Source organism: Talpa occidentalis, unplaced genomic scaffold, assembly GCF_014898055.3.
Source record: "Talpa occidentalis isolate TD23 unplaced genomic scaffold, MPIMG_talOcc4v2.1 talOcc4.12, whole genome shotgun sequence".
NCBI lineage: Eukaryota > Metazoa > Chordata > Mammalia > Eulipotyphla > Talpidae > Talpa > Talpa occidentalis.
In genome coordinates, this window is record NW_023601212.1 from 15,031,001 (window position 1) to 15,057,284 (window position 26,284).

General features: G+C 39.8%; 1 long non-coding RNA gene across 1 annotated transcript in view; it reads left to right on the forward strand.

Annotated features, from left to right (window-relative positions):
- The first annotated feature begins 927 nt into the window (after positions 1-927).
- LOC119240695 (uncharacterized) overlaps positions 928-26,284 on the forward strand; it is a 33,791-nt gene continuing 8,434 nt past the window's right edge. The window contains exons 1-3 of the long non-coding RNA XR_005124167.2: positions 928-1,131; positions 2,380-2,426; positions 5,385-5,449. This is a non-coding gene — a long non-coding RNA (uncharacterized LOC119240695). The remainder of the gene's footprint in view (positions 1,132-2,379; positions 2,427-5,384; positions 5,450-26,284) is intronic.

Genomic DNA, 26,284 nt, shown 5'->3' on the forward strand with positions numbered 1-26,284 from the left:
GATGAGGAACTTTGGCTGTGGATTGAACAGTTGTTTGAATAGTGGTTTCAATTCACTGGATGAGGTCCACCCACCATCTTGAGGAGGAAAATCAGCTCTAACACAAGTCTACTGATTAAATGTTAATCTCATGGAAAAATAGAAATCTTTACAGAACATCTAGAATGACATACCACAAAGAAATGGGTCCTGTGGTTTAACCAAGTCGACACATAAAATTGATCATTATGGGAACTGAATGTTTACTCAATACATTTGACTTCAGAGTTTTATTACTCTAACATAGAATATAGAAAATAATTTGTGTGGGCCTGCCCGGTGGCGCAGCAGTTGAGCGCTGGGTTGCAAAGCTGCCCGCGGCCTCTGTAGCGCCAGTTCGATCCCCGGCTGCTTCCCGGCCACCAGAGGAGGGTCCCACATGGCTCACAGACCTCTCCTGTTGCCCGCTGCTCCCCTCAGCAGTGTGCTTTGGTCCTTCTGCCTGCTCTGCTCCCTGCTCTGGCTCTGGTGAATTCTCTCACCCTCCAGCGCTTCTGACTGTACCCAGTGCTTGTATAAATGAATAATTTTTTAAAAAAAAGAAAATAATTTGTGTAAGAATATAGAAAGTTAAGCAAAAAACAAAAGATAATTAACACCAATGAAAATTGTATAACAAATGGAAATTTAATCATAGTATACTGTGCCATTCACCTATGAGAAATAGTATAATGGGCAAAATGATGGCCGCCCCACTCCACCCCTACCATGTCCACATCTTAATCCTTGGAAACTGTGAGTTGTTAACTTCTAGAGTGAAGGGCCTTGCAGGTGAGACTAAGCTAAGGATCATGAGGTGGGTTTTACCCATGTGAGCCCAATGTAATCATGGGCTCTTTATAAGCTAGACATAGTTGAGCTGGCAGGAGGGGTGCTGGTCAGGCTAAGCTCTGCGTCCGAATGCAGTTCCAAGATGTTACGCTGCTGGTTTGGAAGATGGAAGAAAGGAACCCAAGAGAATGCAGGTGACTTTTAGAAGCTGGAAATACGAGAGAAGTAACTCTTCTCTAGAACCTCAGCAAGGAACCAGCCATGCTAACGCCTTAAGGCCAGAGAGACTCATTTTTGGCTTCTGACCCTACAGAATGTAAGGTAACGAATTTAGTGCTTATTTAAATCACTAGTTTCTGGAAATTTGGTAAAGCACCAATGGCAAACTAACATATCTAGTAATATAAATCCCTGAGTAATCAGAATTGATAGTTTGACAGGAAGAGAAGGGACTATTGTGTGGGTATGTGTGCAGGCATATGGGTGCAGGGTAGGGCAAGAGAAACACGTAACGAATTTAGTGCTTATTTAAATCACTAGTTTCTGGAAATTTGGTAAAGCACCAATGGCAAACTAACATACCTAGTAATATAAATCCCTGAGTAATCAGAATTGATAGTTTGACAGGAAGAGAAGGGACTATTCTGTGGGTATGTGTGCAGGCATATGGGTGCAGGGTAGGGCAAGAGAAACACGTAAATACTAGGCTGAAGCAATGTGTTAAATGAAAGTGTCAAAAACTGCAAATAGAGGAAGACAGCAGAACTTGAGTGAGGAGTTAGGACCATAGTGGATTGTTCTTAATCATAGCCTATACTGTTACTCTATGCACCTATTATTTTGACTAAAACTAAAACTAAATCAAAATGGTTATCCACCTTGTAATCTGAAGGAGTTATTAGCAGACACACTCCAAAAGGAGAAATAATTCAGGGACAAAAATCATAAGATTAAGCAGTGATAGTGAAGGAAAAAGAAGATAAAAGTAAATCCTGCTAAGGTTCTTGGTGTTTATTTTGGATTTGGGACGCTATAGCTACTTATTAAAGCAGGATATTAATGACCAAATGAAAAGTAAAGGTTTACATAATATCTTAGTACGACTGAGAACAGCACTAGTGTGGCTCACTGTCTTTGTGGCTGTGAGTCGACCAAAATAGCCTTCAAATATCAAGGTGAAATGAGGCACATTTTTTCAGAAAAAAATAAACCTCGAGAGAATTTTACAGTCTTACATTGACAATTCACGTTGTTAATGCCGCACTTAATGTTCTAATGAGCCTTCCAGGTGACGGTGATGGACATTCAAGTTTGAAAACCACTGACGAAGTGATTTGACCTCCATATAAGATTACTACAAATCTTTGCCGTTCCCCATAACTCTAGGTTCTAGAACAGCATGATTTAACAACATGCAATGAGGAACTTCGCTGGGCGGTTTAGATCTCAGTTAATGTTACTGTGGACAGTGTGCTTTTGTGAGTTCTGAGCACAGAGTGCTGCTACCAGACCACAATGCAAAAGTATAGCAGAGTTTTAATGTTTTCCCCATTTCTTTCTGAAATCTAGCCATAATATGATACCCTGAGGATGGTGAGATTTATTAGCACCAGGAGGTAAGTTTCTGTTACATTAATATTTGTTACATTAATATATTTAGTATGACTAAGAACAGCACTTGGGTGGTTAACTGAGGCAGCAAGACCTAGCCATGGTGATGTTCTTGAAAATATCTTTGAAGCATGGCTGGTCAGTAGAAGGGGATGGAAGAAGCAGACACAATAAAGCCAACTGATGGGAAGCACGCATTGGGATGATCAGACAACTAGGAGAGCTTTTGTTGGGAGGGCAATGGATTGAGTTCCTGCGTGAGCTGGTAGGGGGTTGTTAGAAAAAAAAAATGGCAATAGGGTAAGTGAATGGCTTCATCTATTTTAATTAAATTTATATCATTGTTGGTTTTTGTACTGTGTTCAGTTTCTCCCCTCAGGTGTAGTCCCTGTAGTTATCTGACCGCCATAGCACTTGTGAACGCTCACCATAGTACCTTGTGAATGGCTTCATTGTGAAATGGAAGGTTTGGGCTTCAAAGGTCTGTGGCAAAGTACTTATTAAATGGTAGGAAAACAGGGCGGCATATTTGTCAGCTTGTTTCCATAGCTTGGCTGCAAGGAACACAGGAGGAGTGTATATATCCCTTTGTATCAGTAAAGCAAGAGTGTTGAAGTTCTGAGGTTTCAGGTTAAGACAGTTGATGTAAGCACTATTACGGGGAGGGAATTTGAATTTCCCTGTTAACTGTGGCCACCAGAATAATCTACAGGGCAGCTCCTTGCTCTCAGTTCTTTTAGTATTGATTCTCTTTCACTCCAGGCTTTTTTTAAGCATTAGGTGCAGCCCTGGTATGGATTGCAGATGATTAAAGATCATAGGCTGAGACTTAACTCTGCCTTCCCAGCAGAGAGTCTTGCTTTAGTTGTCAACTGCTACTCTTGTTAGGAGTTCGAGCTCTAGTTTGCTCAGACTTCATTGTGGGTGGTGGCAGGTGTAGTGTATCTCAGCCTTGCTTTGAGTAGTTACCATTTTTTTTTTTTTATTTATTTATACAAGCACTGGGTACAGTCAGAAGCTGGGTAGGGTGAGAGAATTCACCAGAGCCAGAGCAGGGAGTAGAACAGGCAGAGCGACGAAGTACACTGCTGAGGGGAGCAGCGGGTGGCAGGAGAGGTCTGCGCGCCATGTGGGACCCTCGCCTGGCGGCCAGGGATCAAACCGGTGCTGCAGAGGCTGCGGGCAGCTTCGCAACCCAGCGCTCAACCGCTGCGCCACCGGGGAGACCCTGAGTAGTTACCTTCTAATAGGTAAACCAGATGCTCTGACCCAATTCAGGCTACAGCTGTTTTATGTTAAGTGTCTCAGTTCTTTTCTCCCTTATTTTTAAAAATTTAACGTATTTTACATCACATCATTCTTATACTATGTATGCTTTCTCCTCTTGGGTGTAGTCCCCATAAAATTCCCACCACCAGTTCACCCGTGCACCATCACCATAGTCCCTTGTGTGTAAGAACACATTCCCTCCCCTGTCTTGATCACTTTCCTCCCCTGCAGAGTGTCTCTGATTAATAGTTGCCTGTTACTTTAAGTTATAGTTTTTTCCTGGTCCTTTATTTTGTTCCCTACATTCCTCCTATAAGTGAAGCCATCTGATATTTTGTTTTTCCTTCTAGAAGCCAGTACTTGTTCTGTGGCCCCAGGTCTCCAGCAGTGCACCCACCACCCTTGGTGCCTGCTCATGTACCCCTTACACAGAGAAGCGCCTGCTCTCAGGAGTGCCAAGGCAGGTGTATGCAAAGCATTGGTTGTAGGGGGCTCTGCACAGCAGCCACTGCTCCCTATTATGAGAAGGATGCCCCATTATCACTGTAGACATGGTTCACTTATTTTTTTCTATCCCCTTCTGTCAAACTGATGCTCTTACTGTGAGCTGTGGTGCTGAGTTTTTCCCTTAGGGGTGTTTGTTTTCCAGCAGTTTTACTGTATCTGGAGAAAGTGAAGGGATGTCTTCACTTTGCTGCCATCTCCCCAGATTCTGTCCTTCTACTGAGTTCTCCTTGTCTTTATAGATCTTGGTTTATATTCTAGTATATTTGTTGCTGCATATATAAGCAGATACATTGACATATTTTCTTCCCTTTTTGTTACCAAAGAGATGGGCTACTATAAGTTGCAACTTTGTTCAACAACATATCCAAGAAATAACAGGATCAGTTTATAGAGCTCTTCCTATTTCAGTCTGACTGCAATTGTATTTTTTCTTTTTCTTTAATATTTTATTTTATATAATTCTTACATCATTTTTCATCTTTGCACAATGTATGCATTTTCATTTTGGTTATATTCCCCATACAATTGCACCTCCCCCCTTATTTTGACACTAGTCCTTCCTCTCCCCACCTCTCTCCCCCCCTCCGTAGTGTCTCTGGTTTATAGTTGCTTGTTGATTTTGATTTTCACTTTGTTTTAATTAGTCCTTTTCCTGATCCCTTATTTAGGTTTTCTAAATTCCTGCTATGAGTGAGACCATCCAGTATTTTTCTTTTTCTTTCTGACTTATTTTGCTGAGCATGATCCCTTCCAGCTTCATCCATGTTGCTGCAAACTGCATGTGTTTATCTTTTTTGATTGCTGAGTAATATTCCATTGTGTGTATGTACCACTAAAGATAGAGCTTCCATATGATCCAGCAATTCCACTCCTAGGTATTTACGCAAGGGACCCAGAAACTAATTCCAAAGGGCACCTACATCCCTATGCTTATAGCAGCACTATTTACAATAGCTAAGCTATGGAAACAACCCAAATGCAATTGTATTTTCTTGAAGGATGTATCAAAACTTGTTATACCCATGTGCATGTGCCCTGTTTTCCAGTATTTTGACCATTATGAATAGTGTTCCAGTGAGTAATTTGGTCCATGGTCACTTCATATTCTTGCTGGTTCTTTGGGCGTTCTGTGTCAAAAAGGTAAATATATACAGCCAAAATTCTTATTGCCAAATTTCCTCCCACAGATGCTATAACATTTTGGATTCACATCAGCAGTGTTTGAAAATGCCTGCCTTTCCAGTCTCAATTTGTAAGTTTTCAGTTTTATATTTTTGTATTTTTGCTATCTTGGTAGATGGAAAATGGCTTTCAGTGTAGTGTAAATGTGGTTTTTTTTTGTGTTTAAGAACCATTTTAATTTGTCCTTATTTGCCTATTCATTTTTGCTAATTTTTCCAGCTGGGTCTCTGAAGAGCTCTTCACATAATAGTTGATTAAGGTTAGATGTTACAAGTGTTCACTTAACATTTATCTTCTGTGTTTTTGTTTTTGGTATGTAGTATGTTCTGATATATATGCATATGTATGTGTACTTGTTTGTGCAGTTTGTCGATCTAAATTTCAAATTTTAAGCCTGGGCACATAGAAAAGAGAATGAGTTTTGGGTTTAGTTTTGTCTTAATATTATCTTTTGATAAGTAGTATCTGATGTTAACATAGTGAAGCTTAACAGTATTTTCTGTGGCGATGAGTGTCTTTGGAATGCCATCTAAGAAAACATTTAGCCTTGAAGTCATGGGGTATTCTCTTAATTTACCTTTAACAGTTTAAAATTACTTACTACTATGCTAATCAAAATATAATCTGAGGACCTGTGTTAGTCCTTAACTGGTTTATTATGGTCCACGATAAGAATAGAAAGAATAGAAAGTGATAAGAATCAGAAAGTGGATGTGGTTGTTATCTTGGTAACAACTGTGTGACTGTGGACTCACAGTTCTGGTGTAGTTAAATTGCTGTGGTGGGTCAGGTGGCACAAGCTGTGTAACATTCGTGCCCGATACGATCAAACATGGATCCTTGGGAAAAATAACTCTTGGATCAGTGTATTTTTGAAGTTGAATTGTTGAGAAACAAATACTTTGCTTTCAATTTCAGTCCATGATCAGCTTGGGGTGTGTGTATGTGTGTAATACAGGAATCCAGTTCTGTTCTCACATGCATTTCCTGTAGTCCCGGAACTATTATAAATATGGTTGCTTCCTCACTTCCGTCGCTGCTCTGTGGTTTGTGATGAAGCAACATTTTTTATTGTTTCAATGGTCTGGAGCCATGCTGGAGCCATGCTGGAGCCATGTTAGAGCATGCACTGGAGCCATGCTCTAACAATTCTGAGTAGCTGTAGAATACATCTTCCTATCTTGAGAAAATAGTACTGTACTCTTTATTATGTGGCTTGAAATTTTTTGCTGTTTGACCTTAGAAATTTTAAAATGTCAAAATGCATGTACAACCTATTCAGTTTGATGGGAATTGGGTTAAATATATAGGTCTGTTTAGTCTATTGTAAATACAGTGTTCCTGCGTATTGTACATCTTTAGTTGTTTTTGTCACCATGGGGTTACCCAATTTTTGGAAGTTCAGTAACTTGTATTTATTTTTTTTGCAAACTTTAAGATTTTATGCATAGAAGAACCAGGGTGTAGACCAGATGTGCGGGGGGAGGGGGTGTGTGGTGGTGAGAGAATTGACTAGAGACAGAGCAGGGAGCAGAACAGGCAGATTTACTGAAGTACACTGCTAAGGGGAGCAGCCAATGAGACAGGTCTGTGCCCTGTGGGTTAGCTCCCCAACTGGGGAGTGAGCTCGGGCTGTAGTGGTGATAACACTGAGATTTAACCCCTGTGCCACCAGGGAGGCCCCCCCCTTTTTTGCACATTTTTACATGTAGTATGTTTTACAATAGTATAGATATTAAAAAACACATAATAAAGTGTCACATTTCTAAACTCAAGTAATGGAATGGAGCATTGTATGCAGAGATACAAAGCAATTTTAATGGTGTTGTCTATTTATCTAAAGCCACTGAGTGAAAAACTGTAAAGATTTGTAGGTTTGGCTTGTGCTAGGTAATTTTCTAAATACTTAGCATTCAGCCTCTTAGGAAAATAAAGAAAATCATAAAATAACCAGGAACAGTTACTGCCATTCCTTTCTGATTTACAGGGCCTGTAAATAGTTGAACAGTAGTAGTGATAGGCATTCCTACTATTACTATGAAGCGTTTGACTTACTAAGTGACATTTGTTTCCTGGCAGAAAAACTTTTTTTTTTTTTTCCTACTTCTCGCTTGTTAATAGTTTTTTACTCATCTTCATGGAATTTGTGTTCAATTCTACCATGGTTTTGTTTTGTTTTAGACTAGGTGTTGGAAAATGTTGGCAAGTAGCCAAATTTGGGTCATCACATTTTGCTAGTTTATTTTCATTAAGCTGGGGAAAATCAAATGAATATTTTCTGATGTGGAAACTATATGAAATTAATTGACGTTTTAATTGCACATGGCTGTATTTTGTACAGTGACAAAGTTCAGTGGTAGTGGGAGAAGCACATAATTACGAAGCCAAAGAGTGACGCTCTAACCCTTTTTCTTTCCTTTTTTAATATCTTTTAAAAAAAATTTTACATCATTGTTAATTTTTAAACAATATTTGCTTCCCCCACCCCCTCAGGTGTAGTCCCCATAGAGTTTCCTTCCCCAATGCACCCGTGCACCATCACCTCAGTCCCCTGTGCTCCTCCCTCCCTCCCTCTGATCCCTCTCCCACCTCCTCCCCTGCAGTACATCTCTGATTATTTGTTTTTGCTTTGTGGTGTTTTGTACTGATATTTTTACACTAATATCTTGGTTCCCCTATATTCCTGCTATAAATGAAACCATCCGATATTTTTTTCCTTCTGCCTTATTTCACTGAGGATAATTACTTCTAGCTCCATCCATGTTGCTGTGAATGCCATGATTTCATCTTATTGATTGCTGAGTAATATTCCATTGTGTATATATACCACATCTTCTTGATCCAGTCATCTATTTTTGGGCATTTGGGTTGATTACAGGTTTTAACTATTGTAAATAGTGCTGCAATAAACATAGGGGTACAGGTGCTCTTTTGAATCAATGTTTTTTGTGTCCTGTGGGTAGATCCCTAGTAGTGGAAATGCCGGGTCCAATGGTAGCTCCATTTTTAGTAGGTTGAGGAACCTCCACACAGCTTTCCATAGTGGTTGGACCAGTTTGCATTCCCACCAGCTATGTAGGAGAGTTCCTTTATTGCCACATCCTTGCCAACATTTGTTGTTGCTTATTTGTTTTTTTTTTTTTTATGTGTCATTCTTACTGGTGTAAGGTAGCATCTCAATATGGTTTTGATTTGCATTTCCCTGATGATCAGCGATGTTGAACATTTTTTCATATGCCTGTTAGCCATTTGCATTTCCTCTTTGGAGAAATGTCTTTTTAAGTTCTTCTGCCCATTTCTTGACTGAATTGTTTATTTTGTTTATGTTGTGTCCTGCGAGTTCTTGTATATCTTTGTGATCAGTCCCTTTTCAACTGAATGAAGTGCAAAGATTTTTTTTTTTTTAAATTTAAATGGAGTTTATCTTTAATCATTGGAAAGAAAACATTTTGATAACATTCTTGGATATTTCATAAACATTTCATGAAGACAGGAAAATAAATAATATAGAATGGAATGATGCAGTACATGAAAAATAGTATTTAAAATGTGTTGACACTTCATTGTTATGATAATAATGTGTTTTCATAACTTTTATTTAACATTATAACTCAAATTTATACTGATATTCTCCCATCTGCTGCTTATAAAGTATAAAGTCATCTGTCATTGCTTTAGAGTTCTCATGGTATAATTTAATTAGTTGTGCAATTAATGCCCCACAGACATAAATTTCTGGCATTTTCCTAATTTTCTTCCTAGAATAGGAAACAATTATGTATCTGCATTCATTCTTTTTTTTTTTTTTTTCAAATATTAAATTTTATTTTTATATTCCCCCATACAATTGCAAACGCCCCATTCTGACCCCAATCCTTCCCCTCCCGCCCCCCACCCCCAAAAAGTGTCTCTGGTTCATAGTTTTTTGTTGATTTTGATTTTCACTTTCTTATATTCATTTTCCTGTCCCTTATTTAAGTTTTCTAGATTCTGCTATGAGTGAGACCATCCGGTATTTTTCTTTTTCTTTTGGCTTATTTCGCTGAGCATGATCCCTTCCAGTGCCATCCATGTTGCTGCAAATGGCATGTGTTTATCTTTTTTGAATGCTGAGTAATATTCCATGGTATATATGTACCACATCTTCTTGATCCAGTCATCTATTTTTGGGCATTTGGGTTGTTTCCAAAGCTTAGCTATTGTAAACAGTGCTGCTATAAACATAGGAGTGCAGGTGCTCTTTGGAATTGATGTTTCTGTGTCCTTTGGGTAAATACCTAGGAGTGGAATTGCTGGATCATATGGAAGCTCTATGTTTAGTAGGTCCAGAAATCTCCACACAGCTCTCCATAGTGGTTGGACCAGTTTGCACTCCCACCAACAGTGCAGGAGAGTTCCTTTTTCTCCACATCCTCGCCAACATTTGTTGTTGCTAGTTTTTTTAATATGTGCCATTCTCACTGGTGTGAGATGGTATCTCATGGTAGTTTTGATTTGCATTTCCCTGATTACAAGTGATGTTGAACATTTTTTCATATGTCTGTTGGCCATTTGCATTTCCTCTTCAGAGAAGTTTCTTTTTAGCTCTTCTGCCCATTTTTTGACTGGATTATTTCTTTGTTGTTGCTGAGTCTCATCAGCTCTTTGCAGATTTTTGTGATCAGTCCTTTATCATTAGTGTTGGGTGCAAAAATGTTCTCCCAGTTGGTGGGGTTTCTCTTTGTTTTTGTTATTGTCTCTTTTGTTGTGCAGAAGCTCTTTAATTTGATGTAGTCCCAGCTGTTTATCTTTCTCTTCACTATCACTGCTTTGGGTGATGTGTCTGTAAAGATGTCTTTGATGTGCAAATCCCGTAGTGTTTCGCCTATATTTCCTTCTATGTATTTTATGGTTTCAGGTCTTATGTATAGTTCTTTAATCCATTTTGAGTTGATTTTTGTGTATGGTGTGAGGTAGTGGTCAAGCTTCATTCTTTTGCATGTAGCGACCCAGTTTTCCCAGCACCATCTATTGAACAAACTTTCTTTGCTCCAATGCATAGTCTTCGCTCCTTTGTCAAAGATTAGTTGACCATAAATCTGTGGGTTTATTTCTGGATTTTCTATTCGATTCCATTGGTCTGTATGTCTGTTCTTGTTCCAATACCATGCAGTTTTGATGATTATGGCTTTGTAGTATAGTTTGAAGTCTGGGAGTGTGATGCCTCCATTTCCTTCTTTTTTTTTCAGTAGAGCTTTGGCTATTCGGGTTTTTTTGTGATTCCATATGAATTTCATCAATAATTGTTCTATTTCTTTGAAGAATGCCATTGAGATTTTGATTGGAATAGCATTGAATCTGTATATTGCTTTTGGTAGGATGGCCATTTTAATAATGTTTATTCTTCCAATCCATGAGCAGGGGATGTCTTTCCATTTCTTTGTGTCTTCTATTTCTTTTAACAGTGTTTTATAGTTTTCTTTGTATAGGTCCTTTACCTCTTTTGTTAGATTTATTCCCAAATATTTGATTTTTTTTGTTTCGATAATAAAAGGGGTGGTTTTTTTTATTTCTTCTTCTTCAGATTTATTGTTTGTGTATAGGAAGGCTACTGACTTTTGCGTGTTGATTTTGTATCCTGCCACTTACTGAATTGATTGATGAGTTGAATTAGTTTTTCTGTGGAGATTTTGGGGTTCTCTATGTATATTATCATATCATCTGCAAATAGTGATAGTTTGACTTCTTCTTTTCCGATTTGGATTCCTTGGATGTCTTTCTCTTGTCTTATTGCTCTGGCTAGGACTTCCAGTATTATATTGAAAAGCAGTGGTGAGAGTGGACATCCTTGTCTTGTTCCAGATCTTAATGGAATTGCTTTCAGCTTTTCACCATTGAGAATGATACTGGCTGTTGGCTTGTCATAGATGGCCTTTATGATGTTGAGGTATGTTCCTTGTATCCCAAGAATTTCAAGGGCTTTTATCATGAATGGGTGTTGCGAAGTGCAAAGATTTTTTTTCCCAATCAGTGGGGTGTCTCTCGGTATTGGTTAATGTCTCTTGGGCTGTACAGAAGCTTTTTAGTTTTATATAATACAAGCTGTTTGCTTATATAATCCAAGCTGTTTGCTTTCCTTGATTTTCTTTGCTTTGGGTGATGAGTCTTTAAAGATGTTACTGTGATATGTGTCTCGTAGTGTTTTACCTATATTTTCTTCTAAATATTGTATGACTTCAGGTCTTATGTCCAGTTTATCCATTTTGAGTTCATTTTTGTGCATGGTGAAAGGTAGTGGGCTAGTTTCATTTTTTTTTTTTTTTTTTTTTTTTTTTTTGCATGTGGTAGTCATTTTCCTAGCACCATTTATTGAACAAGCACCATTTATTGAACAAACTGTCCATGTTCTATTGCATAGTCTTTGCTCCGTTGTCAAAGATCAGTTGTCCATATAAGTGTGGTTTTATTTCTGGGCTCTCTATTTGGTTCCATTGGTCCGTGTGTCTTGTTTTTGTTCCAATAACAAACTGTTTTAATTATGGCTTTGTAGTGTAGCTTGAAGTTTGGAAGTGTGATACCTCCTTTTTGTTTTCATCAGTAGGGGGCTGACTATTCATGTTTTTTTGTGGTTCCATATGAATTTTATCAGTATTTGTTCTATTTGAAGGATGTCATTGAGATTTTTATTGGAATAGCATTGAATCTGTATATTGCTTTTGTTAGGATGGACATTTTAATGTTAATTCTTTCAATCCATGAGCAGGGCATGTCTTTCCATTTCTTTGTGTCTTGTATTTCTTTTAACAGTGTTTTATAATTTTCTTTGTGTAGGTCTTTCACCTCTTTTGTTAGGTTTATTCCCAAGTATTTGATTTTTTTGTTTGAATTATAAAAGGGATGGTTTTCTTGATTTCTTTTTCATCAGATTGTTTCTGTACAGGAAGGCTACTGATTTTTGTGTTGTATCCTGCAACTTTACTGAATTGATTGATTATTTAGAGCAGTTTTTCTGTAGTGACTCTCAAATCCTTTACAGAAAGAGTTAGATGGCCCCTATTTTAGAGCATCATAAGGAAACATGTCATTTTATCCTACTGAAGAATCGAGTAAGATGTTTTCAGTCATAAATAACAGAAGTCATTACCCAAAGTTGGTTAGATTAAGGATGAGATCATTAAGTATCCACAAATACTCAGTCTGATATAATCATTCTTCATGTCTTAGTCCCTTAGTTTGCATCCAATATTGGTTCTTTGTTCTTAAACATCTGCTCTGTGCAGAGATTTACATAGTCTCAAAAGTAAGAAAAACTTACGTGACAAGTATTGATTTGTCCTTGAGGATTTCATACTATGCTTTAGTAAATGTAGTTTGAGATGTTAATCTGATTTCCATTTGTATCAAATTCTTTGTTTCACTAGTGAAGTAATGATTGCATTTTCCCCCTTAAGTTTCTTATAGGAATATTTTATTTTTATTAAAATTTTTTTTTATTCCCCATACAATTGCAACCCCCTTATTTTTACCCCAATTCCTGCTTTCCCCACCCTCCCCCCCATAGTGTGTCTCTGGTTCATAGTTGGTTATTGATTTTGTTTTTTTTCTTTCTTATAGTTATTCTTTTTCCTGGTCCCTTATTTAGTTTTTCTAGATTCCTGCTATGAGTAAGACCATCCGTTATTTTTCTTTATCTTTCTGGCTTATTTCGCTGAGTATGATCTCTTCCAGCTCCATCCACATTGCTGCAAATAGCATGTGTTTATCTTTTTTGATTGCTGAGTAATACTCCATTGTGTATATGTACCACATCTTCTTGATCCAGTCATCTATTTTGGGGCATTTGGATTGTTTCCAAAACTTAACTATTGTAAATAGTGCTGCTATAAACATAGGGGTGCTATTTTTTTTTTTAAGATTTATTTATTTATACAAGCATTGGGTACAGTCAGAAGTGAGGGAGGGTGAGAGGATTCACCAGAGCGAGGAACAGAACAAGCAGAACGACGAAATACACTGCTGAGGGGAGCAGCTAGCGAGATAGGAGAGGTCTGTCGCGCCATGTGGGACCCTCGCCAGTGGCCGGGGGTCAAACTGGCACTGCAAATTCGTGAGCAGCTTCACAGCCCAGTGCTCAACCGCTGCGCCACCAGGGGAGGCCCTGAAGTGCTAGTCTTTTTTTTTTTTTTTTTTTTTTTTTTTTCTGTAGCATCATTTATTGAATGTGTCAGATGCTATACTAAAACCTTTGCATTACTTAGCTCAGTACATCCTTGATGCAGCTTTCTGAGATATTTTCATTTCCCTAACCATCTTCTTTAATACTGTATTGCTGCTAAATCTCTAGTCTTTTCCCCTGCATTAGTCCTTGTGAATTTTTTTTTGGCATTTCTGTTTATTTTTTTTTAATAAATTTTATTTTTATATTCCCCATACAATTGCAAGCCCCCCACCCCCCAAAAAGTGTCTCTGGTTCATAGTTTTTTGTTGATTTTGATTTTCACTTTCTTATAGTTATTCATTTTCCTGGTCCCTTATTTAAATTTTCTAGATTCCTGCTATGAGTGAGACCATCCGGTATTTTTCTTTCTGGCTTATTTCGCTGAGCATAATCCCTTCCAGCGCCATCCATGTTGCTGCAAATTGCATGTGTTTATCTTTTTTGAATGCTGAGTAATATTCCATGGTGTGTATGTACCACATCTTCTTGATCCAGTCATCTATTTTTGGTCATTTGGATTGTTTTCAAATCTTAACTATTGTAAATAGTGCTGCTATTAACATAGGGGTGCAGGTGTTATTTGGAATTGATGTTTCTGTGTCCTTTGGGTAAATACCTAGGAGTGGAATTGCTGGATCATATGGAAGCTCTATGTTTAGTAGGTCCAGAAATCTCCACTCAGCTCTCCATGGTGGTTGGACCAGTTTGCACTCCCACCAGCAGTGCAGAAGAGTTCCTTTTTCTCCACACCCTCGCCAACACTTGTTGTTGCTAGTTTTTTTAATATGTGCCATTCTCACTGGTGTAAGATGGTATCTCATTGTAGTTTTGATTTGCATTTCCCTGATTACAAGTGATGTTGAACATTTTTCATATGCCTGTTGGCCATTTGTATTTCCTCTCAGAGAAGTTTCTTTTTAGCTCTTCTGCCCATTTTTTGACTGGATTATTTTCTTTGTTTTTGTTGAGTCTCATCAGGTCTTTGTAGATTTTTGTGATCAGTCCTTTATCATTGGTGTTGGGTGCAAAAATGTTCTCCCAGTTGGTGGGGTTTCTCTTTGTTTTTGTTATTGTCTCTTTTGTTGTGCAGAAGCTCTTTAATTTGATGTAGTCCCAGCTGTTTATCTTTGCCTTCACTATCACTGCTTTGGGTGATGTGTCTGTAAAGATGTCTTTGATGTGCAAATCACGGTGTGTTTCGCCTATATTTCCTTCTATGTATTTTATGGTTTCAGGTCTTATGTCTAGTTCTTTAATCTATTTTGAGTTGGTTTTTGTGTATGGTGTGAGGTAGTCAAGCTTCATTCTTCTGCATGTAGCGACCCAGTTTTCCCAGCACCATTTATTGAACAAACTTTCTTTGCTCCAATGCATAGTCTTTGCTCCTTTGTCAATAGAAAATCCAGAAGTGCTAGTCTTAATGACTGATCTTAACATGCTCTTAATCTGTCACCATTTATATCTATCCATCAGCTAGTAGGACAAAAGAAATTCAAGGAGAGAACAAGGGAGAATTAGTTGCTACTTTGTTAGAGTTGAATTTTTTCGTGTGTGATAATGAAACTTTTGATCAAAACAGAATTAGGATTTTGTTACCAAATATTGTGAAAGTCATTGTTAAAATATCATTGACGGTGATACAACTCTGCATTCCTACTGGCTTGATTAAGCAACATTAATTACTGGTGTATGAATAGGCACACTAAAAAAGATAATCAGACAAATGCACTTAAGTTGTTAATAAAATGACAGGTGAAGGAAGGATGCTAGACTCTTAACAAAAAATGGTGAAAAAAAATGAAATCCTTTTCAAAGTACGGTTTATAGTTTGTCCTCCAGATTGTATGATACTGATGTCTTCCAAGTGAATTTGTTGTTTCATTGTAGTTTCTTTAGTATTTCAAGGTCAGCTTGGTGGTGGCAATATTCTTTAATTGTTTTCTATAAAGTACCTTATTCAGATTTGAGTAATCTGGACTGATCGAGCTCTCTAAGAAAAATACTTTAAATATTTCCTGCCATTCTCTTCTTGCCTGGAAGGTGTTAGCTGAGAAATTTGTGGATAATCTAATGGGTGTTTCCTTGTCTATAACATTTTTCCCTCTGGATATCCTTTGTTTCCTTTCCCTGTCACTACCTTTTTTTTTTTTTTTTAATAAATCTGAATCGACACTCAGATATTGTTTCTTTAAATAAATCCCAAAGAACTCTTGCACCATTTCCAGTTTTTATTCTCTTTGGTTGTCTGTATAGTCACAACTTTCACAAGGAAGAATGTGGTCTTTAGATTTGTGACCGCTGATCCAGCTAAAAGTATGATTGTTCTTTTAAACTAAAGAGGAGGGAATATATACTGGGAGACCACCTCACTTTCTATACTTAGCACCCTGCCCCATAAGTTTTGTGGACACAGGTGAAAATGGTGCAGAATTAAGTCTTAGTGATTTGGTTCAAATGGATCCTCAGGATCCTAAAATTACATTCAGTGTCACAGTGATGATATAACTAGGCTTCTATGAGGCTTGATAGCATTTCATCCTCAGGGCTGAATGTTACAATCCTGGAAACTAGCCTCCACATGACTCTATATTCTCAATCCTAGGAATACAGTGTTGTTCTTGATGGGAACATATCTATTTTAGGTTATAATATTGTAAACCATTTCTTATGTGATATCTGTATGTCAGGGTATGTCAGTTGTCAAACTGAGTGCTGTACATGACTATTTCAAATACATAATTTTCTTAGGATTAGACTTTAATGGTAGAGACTTGTGTCAATTACAATTCAGATACTCAACATTATTTCAAGTTGTACTACATAATAATGGATAATTGTGATCATTTAGCAGTGAATCAGCTGAAACTATTCTTTCAAGTCTAGGATTAGACTTAAAATAAATCTTACACCCATCATCTTACAGATTACAAAAACCTTTATTGTGATAAGAAAGTGAAAGATCTATTCATAGCAACTTTTACGTATACAATACAATATTAATGATAGTCAGCATGGTGTATATTACATCCCTGTGACTTATAACTGGAAGTTTGTACCTTTTGATGCTGTCTTTTCATTTCTCTGCCTTAGCTCTACCACTGCTGGCAATGACCACTTTGTGTTATTTATGAACTCTTTTTTTTTTGTTTGTGTGCTTTTGATGTTTTTATAGCTTCTACATGGAGCATTTTGATTTTCTTAGTACTTAGTGGCCTTAAGTTTCAACACAAATGGCAAGGTTACATTTATTTCATGGTTAAGTAATGCATGGTGTATGTGTGTGTGCATCGACAAAAATTTCCTTAGTCATCCATTGAGGACTAAATTTGAATTTTCTAGTTGATTTGGTGATAGTGAACCTCCTTCATGTCTCTATTGGCCATTTGTATATCCTTTCTTGAAAAACATCTATTTGGCTATTCTGCCCACTGTTGAGAATTTTTTTCTATTTGTATGCATTCTTGATGTATTTTACTTATTACTTATGCATTGCAAGAACTGGGGTACAGGTCAGAGGTGCAGGATTCACCAGAGAAGATTCACCGGAGACAGTGGGGAGCAGAACAGGCAGATCTACTGAAATGCACTGCAGAGGGGAGCAGCGGGCGAGACAGGAGAGGTCTGCTGTACCATGTTGGTCACCTCCCTGGCTGGGGATCAAATTCATGCTGCAGAATGTGAGGATTGTCCCATAGTGCTGATGCTTAACCCCTTGCGCCAACAGGGAGGCCCCATTCTTGATGTATTTTAGTTTGAAATAGTCACACTTGTTTTTATGTTGCTTTTAGTGTCAGATTAAAAAATATATACCTTAGGTGAAGGAGCCTACAGCACATGTTTCCCTCCTGTGGTTATAGGGTTTCAGATTTTATGTTCAAGTCTTTAATCCATTATGAGTGAACTTTTGAGTACAGTAAGATAGTAGCCTAGTTTCACTGTTTTGTATGTAGGTTGTTTTCTAACACCAGTTTTTGAAGAGATTCTTGCTCCCCGTGTATTCTCATATTTCTTTGTCATAAATATATTGACCATACTATTGGGCATAGTATTCTGTTCAATGATCTAAATTTCTATTTTTATTCTAGCGCCATACATACTTGTTAGATTACTATAGCTTTGTAATAAGGCTTGATAATAGGAAGTATAACATCTCTAGTTTTGTCCACTTTTCTCAAGATTACTTTGGAATAGAAAAGCTCCCAAATCCTAGCCTTTCTTTTCTATTTCTGTACTAAATGCTGTTACAGTCTTGGCAGGGGTTGCACTGAAGCAGGAGATTGCTTCGGTTGTAATGGCGTTTTGAGTACGTTAATTCTTCCAGTCCATGAAGGCATCCTCACACAAACTTGTGTCTTAATTCCTTTCACTGTTACATAGTTTTACTTTAATTGTTCTATAGTTTTACTTCCTTGTTTAAGCTTTGTAATGGGTATTTTTTCCTTTTATTACAATCATAAACCGGATTGTTAACTTTTCTGATAGTTAATCAGATGTTGAGAAACACAACTGGCTTTTATATTTTATATTTTGAAATGCATTAAATTTATTCTAAGAGTTTGAAGGCGTTTTTATGGTTTCTATATTATCTGAAATAGTGAGTCACTATTTGCTTCCAATATGGATGCCTTTTAATTTTCTTACTGGCTCTGGCTAGGACTTGTAGTACAAGGATGGCTTTCCTGCAGGGATTCTTTGCATTTCTTTGTGTTTTCTTCTTTTTCTTTTAACAATACCTCATTTTCTTTGCATAGGTTTAAGTTTACTCCTAAGTATTAAACACTTTTTGATTTATTTGTAAATGGAATGGTTTTAATATCTTTTTTCTGCCTCCTAGTTTGCATGTTTTCTACCTTGTAGTTTGCATATAGGAAGGCAATTGATTTTTGTGCATTTTTTTTGAACCTGTGCTTTGCTGAACTGATTTATTGTTTCAATGTGGTGTCTTCAGGGTTCCCTCTGTTACATTATCATGTTGTTTGCAAATAGGTTGACTTCTTTCCCAATTTGGATTCTTTTTAGATCCTTCTGCTGCCTAATGGCTCTAGCTAAAACTTACAATACTAGGTGAATAGTATTGGTAAAAGTGGACATTCTTGTCTTGCACCAGGGAAAGCTTGTGTTTTTGGACTTTGAAGAATGTTAGCTGTGGTTTTATCTTACGGTCTTTATATTGGGGTTTGTTCCATTAAACTGTCTCTTGAGCATTTTGATCATAAATGGATGTCAAATATTAACTAATACTTTCTCAGCATCTATTGATTTCTATTTTTCCATTTATTGATGTGGTGAAATATGTTGAATTTTTTGAACTAACCTTGAGTCCCTGGGATAAATTGCACTTTGTCATGGTGTATAATTTTAATGCATTGTTGGATTTTGTGAAGATTCTGTTGAAGATTTTGGCATGTATATTAATGAAATTGGAAATTGGTCTGTAGTTTGCATCTCTTGTTTGGTTTTGGTATTAGGGTAATGATTTGAAAAATGTGTGTGGAAATACTTTTCTTTTGGAATAGCTGAGCAAGATAATAGCTCATCTTTGAAGCTTTGGTAGAACTTGCTCATGAAGCTGTCTGGCTATGGATTATTTGGGGGGGGTGACTTAATACTGTTGCAATTTCTTTCACTGTGATGGGTCTTTTCCTGATTCAGACTCAGATGGCTGTATACTTCTAAGAATTTATCCATTTCTTCTATGTTATTAAACTAGTAGCATAAAAATGTTCAGAGTAATTTCTTAACCTCAAATTTCTGTAAAGTCTCTTTTAACTTCTTTGACTCCTGATCAATTTGAGTGTTCTCCCTTAACGAGCCTAGTTAGAGGATTGTCTACTTTTTTAAACATCCAGCTTTTTACTTTTTATTTGTACTTGCCTAAGCATTTATTTTCAACTGTTTTCAACTGCTTTGATGTACAAATGCCTTGTATGTACAGCACAGAGTAGGATTTGGTTTGAATCCAATCTGAATTTGTTTTCTTTTACTTGGCTAATCCAGCCCATTTATAATTATTGACATTTCTAAGGTCTGTTTGCTGTCGCATTATTTTATGTAGATGAAGTTTTGAAAAATTTATTTTATATATATTTTACATTGTTCTGGTACAATACATGCTTTCTGCTCTCAGGTATAGTCCCTGTGGAATTCCCACACCAATTCACCTGTGTCCCATCACCATAGTCCCTTGTGCTCTTCCCACCCCTGTTTTGATACTTTCTCCTCCTTCTCTCCTGCAGAATGGCTGATTTATAGTTGCCTGTTGATTTTGATGTTTAATTAGGATTATTTCCCCCCATCCCTTATTTGTTTCCTCTACATTTTTCCTATAAGTGAAACCATCTGATATTTTTCTTTTTCTTTCTGGCTTATTTCATTGAGGATAATCCCTTCCAGCTCCATTCATCTTGATGCAAATGACATGAGTTTGTCTTTTTTGACTGCTGAATAGTATTCCATTGTGTATATATACCATATCTTGATACAGTCATCTATTTTGGGGTATTTTTGTTGTTTCCATAGGTTACCTACTGTAAAAAAGTGCTGCAATAAACCTAGGGGTGCAGGTGTCCTTTTGAAGTGTTTTGTGTCCTTTGGGTAGCTTCCTAGGAGTGAAATTGCTGGATCATAGGGAAGCTCTCCACTTTCAATAGTTTCAGGAACCTCCACACAGCTTTCCATAGTGGTTGGACCAGTTTGCACTCCCACCAGCAGTGCAGGAGAGTTCCTTTTTCTCCACATCCTCGGCAACATTTGTTATTTCCTGTTTTTTTTTAATATGTGCCATTCTCACTATTGTAAGGTGGTAGGAATCTCATAGTGGTTTTTGATTTGCATTTCCCTGACTACAAGAGATGTGGAACATTTTTCATATGCATGTTGGCCATTTGCATTTCTTCTTTGGAGAAGTTTCTTTTTAGCACTAGTGCTTATTTTTTGACTGCATTGTCAACTATTAAACAACCAGCTTTTAATTTGATCTTTTGGACTGTTGCTTTGGGTTCTATTTAAATTCTGCATTACTTTCATTTGTAGCTTTTGGTTTTGTTTATCTAACTACTAGGAGTGGAATTGCTGGATCATAGGGAACCTCCATTTTTAGTAGTTTCAGGAACCCTCAAACAGCTTTCCATAGTGGTTGGACCAGTTTGCATTCCCACCAGCAGTGTAGGAGAGTTCCTTTTTCACCACACCCTTGCCAACATGTGTTGTTGTTACTGCTTTATAGTACTAAGAACTGTTTTTGCTGTGTCACAAAAGTTCTGGAAGGTTGTGTACTCATTATTGTTTTGAGGCATTTTAACATTTCAATTTCCTCATTAACACAACAGTTACTTGAAAGTTTCAGTGCGGTAAAGAAAAGGAGAGCCAGGCTAAATTTCTCAAAGGAAGGGAAAATTTATTGTGCCCCGGGCAGACTTCACAGACCCAAGGTGGGGGTCCGTGAAGCTGAGCCCGTTGTGGGGAGAGATGTCCATTTTATAGGGTGAGGAGAGATCAGGCAGGAAAACTGGGTTGGGGGGGGGGCACAGGTTTAGGTGGAACAAAGTTGTTTTTCATGGAGCCGAGTTGTTTTTCTCCTGTTTATCGCTTTGGTTTTGACCTGATGGTATCAGTGGTCCTGGTGTCAGGGCCATCTTGTCTTTTTCTTTGTGGGCTTCCTCATTCCTGGCCCCCGCATTGACCTTTCATACCAGCCTTTTGTTGATAGGAAAAGGGGTGACGGTTTTTCTTGGGTGCTTCCTGCTGGAAGGGGGCGAAGACCAGGGTTGGGGATCAGACCTGGTTATGATGGTCTTCTGCAGGGACGTGAGAATATGGGTGGAGAAGGAGTTGGTTAAAGGTGGTACAGGACATTTCTTGGATCCGGTGTTGGATGAAATGGAGTAAGCATAGGGCAAAAAGAAAAAAAGAGATTAGGATCAGAGGCCCTACGAGTGGTAATACCTTGCCTAAGGCTGTGCTGATCTGGAAATGCCAGGCATAGACAGAAGAACGGGAAGTGGCTTAAAGAGATGGGATTAGGAACAGAGGAGAGAGAGCCAGAGGGCCTCTATTCTGTAGGCTGAGTGGAACCTGCACCAGAGGTGGAGTGATGCATACCCAAGTTGGACCCAAGTGCTCGCATACATGCTGCTTGTCCACAGGGGCCTGTTTGACCCTGGACAGATGATGCCAGGATGTGTTGCCCAAGACCTTGACAGCCGTTGGTGTAGACAGGATGATCGGTGTGGACCCGTCCACCTTGGCTGAAGTGGTTTTGGAGAGATGGCTTTCAAAGAACCTGGTCTCCAGGGTACAGCAGGTTGACAGGTGCATCAGGTGATGTAGGCACAGGTTGTGGCAGAGAGCGGTCTGTGTGTCCATGGAGCAGCTGTCTGAGCAAAGAGAAGTATGGGAAATATCTAGCCAATGGTGTGGGTTGGACTGAGAGTTCATGGTTAGTAAGAAGAGGTCTGCCATACATCAGTCCAAAGGGGCTCAGGAACAAGAGGAAGGAATGCTCGGATGTGCATTAAAGCCAGTGGGAGCAGCTCTACCCAGGATTTGCGCAGCTCAGTGGAGAGTTTGGTTAGATGGTCTTTGATAAGACTGTTTACCCATTCTACCTTACCAGAGGATTGCGGTCAGGAGGGAATGTGTAGTTTCCAGGTGATACCCAGGGAGGAGACCTGTGGAGTAATCTTTGAGATAGAGGCAGGTCCATTGTGCGACTGGTGATGGTGTCTACCATAGTAAGAAGAGGGTGTTATCTGCATTAGGGAGTGGAACACCCGTGAGCCCTAGCAGGATTGAGAGTTGAGGATTGGGAGAGAGAAATGAGAGGGTCTTCAGAAAAGAGGGTGGAAATCTAACACACACGAAGGTGTTAGAAGGGAAAGAGCCTGGTGAGTGAGTAGGCCCTGGAGCCGATGTGGAGAACTAACGTTTACAGGTTGGCCCAGTGTGGGTTTTAAGGCCTGTCTAGCGAGACGAGCAGCTGCTGCAAGTGCGCACAGGCAGAGCTGCCAACCTCTTAGAGAGGGATCCATTTGTTTAGAGGGATAAGCAACTGGTTGCTGGACTGGCCTGGTGGGTTGGCCGAGAACCCCTAGAGCAATGCCCTGTTGCTCATCTGTAAATAACAGGAATGGCTTTTCTGGGTCTGGGAGATCTAAGGCTCATCTCAGATTTTTGCCTGGATAAAGCAGAGAAAATGGGGTGTAGAAACAAAGAAAAGCATGATCATGATCACCGGGCCTACTAGGGGCAGGATCCATGTCAGTAAGGGAGAGCTGATCCAAGTTTGGTAATCCTGGCCCCAGCTTCAGCTGACGAAGAGTTGGCCAGAGGGGGTTTTGCTGGTCAGATGAGCAAGTCCATGAATGTGTTGGAGGAGGTGGAGACTCCTGAGTACACATGATTTCTCGCCAAAATCTTTCAGACCTTCAACACTTTCTTCCTTTCTAATACCATTTCATTTTCCCCATCCTGCTTTACATTATCTTAAGAACCTTCAGAATATCCCTCTTCAATACATTTCTTTTTTCAAACACATACCTCACCTCACTTGCATTTACCAGACTTAGCAAAACCTTAGGGTTATAAGGAAACTTAACACCATCTAAACAAAGATGAAAAAACACAAAAATTGAAGGTAGGTAGCCACTGTAGCTTTTCTTGCCTGTACCCAGTGATTTAATTGGCAGAGAATGGTGTCCAAACCCTGCATCTGTTGGGCGATATTAATGTTTCCAATTTGGCTAAGGTCACCCTGTAGGGTTTGAATCGGGGAAGGAGGTGGGGTGGATGGCTGTCTGGAGGGGATTTTTAAAAGGGGAAATTCCAGCTGGGCTGACTCTGCATAAGAATCCCAAGCAGCAAAAGTTTCCAGGTGACACTGGATCCTAGGTGTGCTCACTGTGGGACTGAGATTGATCATAGCCTAGGGTTGCCTGGAGTAGGAAGATATGTGGGTTTTCCAGCTGAGCAGGTCCGTGGTGGAGTAGGGCTGGTCTGTGAATAAACTCTGTCCACCTCGGAGAGTCCCATTTGGATTCTAATATACTGGTCCCCAAGTCTTTCTTAAGGGGAGCTAGAGAGCCTCTCTATCTGCTCCTTGCAACCTACACATTTTACCACCTGGGCATAAGAACCGGGGGCTCTGGAGTCAGGACTAGCAGGAGACAGCTCAGACTCAGATCCAGATGGAGGAAGTAGATGGGGCTCACTCAAGTGGGATTCCTGGGAGGCCGGTAGAAGAGGATACAAGGGGGCCACCAGGGTAGATGAAAAGACAGGTTCCTCAAGGCTTTGTGGTTTCAGGGGTTTTGGGGAAGTCTTTGTCTTTGCATTAACTTTCATTCTGATGTAAGAGGTTACAGCGAGGTTGTAAAACAGAAGGAGGTTGTCCTGCAACTTCTAACCAAGGTGGCTGGGAGAGGACTACAGTCAGCCAGGAGGCTGTGTATAGAAACTGGTCGGGGTGACCTGGGTAAGCCATGACCACTCTGTAGGGGGTGGTGAGTGGCCACAGCGGGGGTAGAGGTATGCCAGACCACGGGGTTGACAGTGGAAGGAGACAGCGGGGAGTCCTGAGAGGGGTTAGGAAATGTTTGGAGCAGTGGGAGGGTGAGAGCAACACTAGGGTCTTGGAACCCTGAGAGAGTAGCCCTGAGTTTGGTCAGGAGGTCGCGACCCAGGAGTGGTGTGGGGCAAGATAGCATGATGAGGAGGGAGTGAACTAAGGGCTTGTGGTCTGTTGGGCAAGGGATGGGGCCAGGAGCTTGAGGCTGAGAGGGTTGGCTGTCCACTTCCATAACGGGGATCTGAGAAGGGTAAGTTTGACCGGAACAGGAGGGGAGGACAGAGAAGGTAACCCCTATGTTGACCAAAAAGGAGATGGGTTTACCTGCTACCTTGACCGTCACCCTGGGCTCCTCGAAGGTTATCAGGGTCCATGAGTCTGGGCCTCTTCAGTCCTCAGCCGCCAAACCCAAGACCGCCGGTGGCAGGGTTGCAGGGACTGGAAGGACTGGCCCACCGTGGCCAGGTGTGGAGGGACAGTCACTTTTCCAGTGACCCCAGACGGTCCTGGCAGAGGGCAGGGGTTGGGGCAATGTCTGGACCAGTGGCCCTCCAGGCCATACTTGAAGCAGGCTCCCAGCGGTGGTCGGTTGGGGCCCATGGGACCCATTGTCGTCCTCTGTCGGGCGGCAGGCGCTGCGATCGTTGGAGGAACAGGGCCTGGCGCTCTCGAGGCAGTTACTAGGGCCTGAGCTTGAAGCTTAGCCTTCTGGCAACTACGGAGTTCCCTCTCTGCCCTGTCCCGTTGCTCCTGGTTGTTAAATACTATAAAGGCCATGTTCAGCAGGTCCCGGATAGGGGTCTGAGGACCGTCCTCAGTCTTATGCTGTTTTCTAATGTCTGGGGCTGACTGACATATGAAATGGCTACTGTGGCGCCTCCAGGCGAGTCAGGGTCAAGCCCGGTACGGTGCTGGAGCGCCTCTGTCAGGTGGCTAGGGAAGGCAGACTGGGGCAGACTGGGTGATCTCTCTGAGCTTAGGAAAGTTTATAGGTTTAGGCGCTGCTGGTTGGAGACCAGCTAGGGGACAGGTAATAAAATGGTCTAGATGAGCCCTGCCCCGGTGACCCGCTTCAGTGTCAGTCTGGGATTCCCAGGAGGCTCCTGGCGGGGGACTGCTTCAGGGCCTGGGGGCATGGTTGTGTCAGTTAAGTGGACCTGATCTGCATAGTCTCCGAAAGAGAAAAACATGTTCCCTTTTATTAGAGGTCAGGGTGGAAGAGAATATAACATGTAAATTATGACACATAAGGTCATAGGCTTGGGTAAGATAAAATTCTTTGGTATAGGTAGTGGGATCGTTAGTGAAAGAGCCCAGATGCTTTTCTTTCATTTTTTTTAAATACCTTATGTTATAATTCTTATACTGCTTTTCATCTTTGCACAATGTATGCATTTTCATTTTGGTTATATTCCCCATACAATTGCACCTCCCCCCCCTTATTTTGACTCTAGTCCTTCCTCTCCCTGCCCTTCCCCCCGCCCCCATAGTGTCTGGTTTACAGCTGCTTATTGATTTTGATTTTTTTACTGTATTGATTAGTCTTTTTCCTGGTCCCTTATTTAAGTTTTCTAGATTCCTGCTATGAGTGAGACCATCCGGGATTTTTCTTTTTCTTTCTGGCTTATTTCGCTGAGCATGATCCCTTCCAGCGCCATCCATGTTGCTGCAAATGGCATGTGTTTATCTTTTTTTGAATGCTGAGTAATATTCCATGGTGTATAGGTACCACATCTTCTTGATCCAGTCATCTATTTTTGGGCATTTGGGCTGTTTACAAAGCTTAGCTATTGTCAACAGTGCTGCTATAAACATAGGGGTGGCAGGTGCTCTTTGGAATTGATGTTTCTGTGTCCTTTGGGTAAATACCTAGGAGTGGAATTGCTGGATCCTATGGAAGCTCTGTTTAGTAGGTCCAGAAATCTCCACACAGCTCTCCATAGTGGTTGGACCAGTTTGCACTCCCACCAGCAGTGCAGAAGTGTTCCTTTTTCTCCATACCCTCGCCAACATTTGTTGTTGCTAGTTTTTTTAATATATGCCATTCTCACTGGTGTGAGATGGTATCTCATGGTAGTTTTGATTTGCATTTCCTTGATTAGACGCTTTTCAATCTGAGAGAGATCAGACAGAGGGAAAGGAAT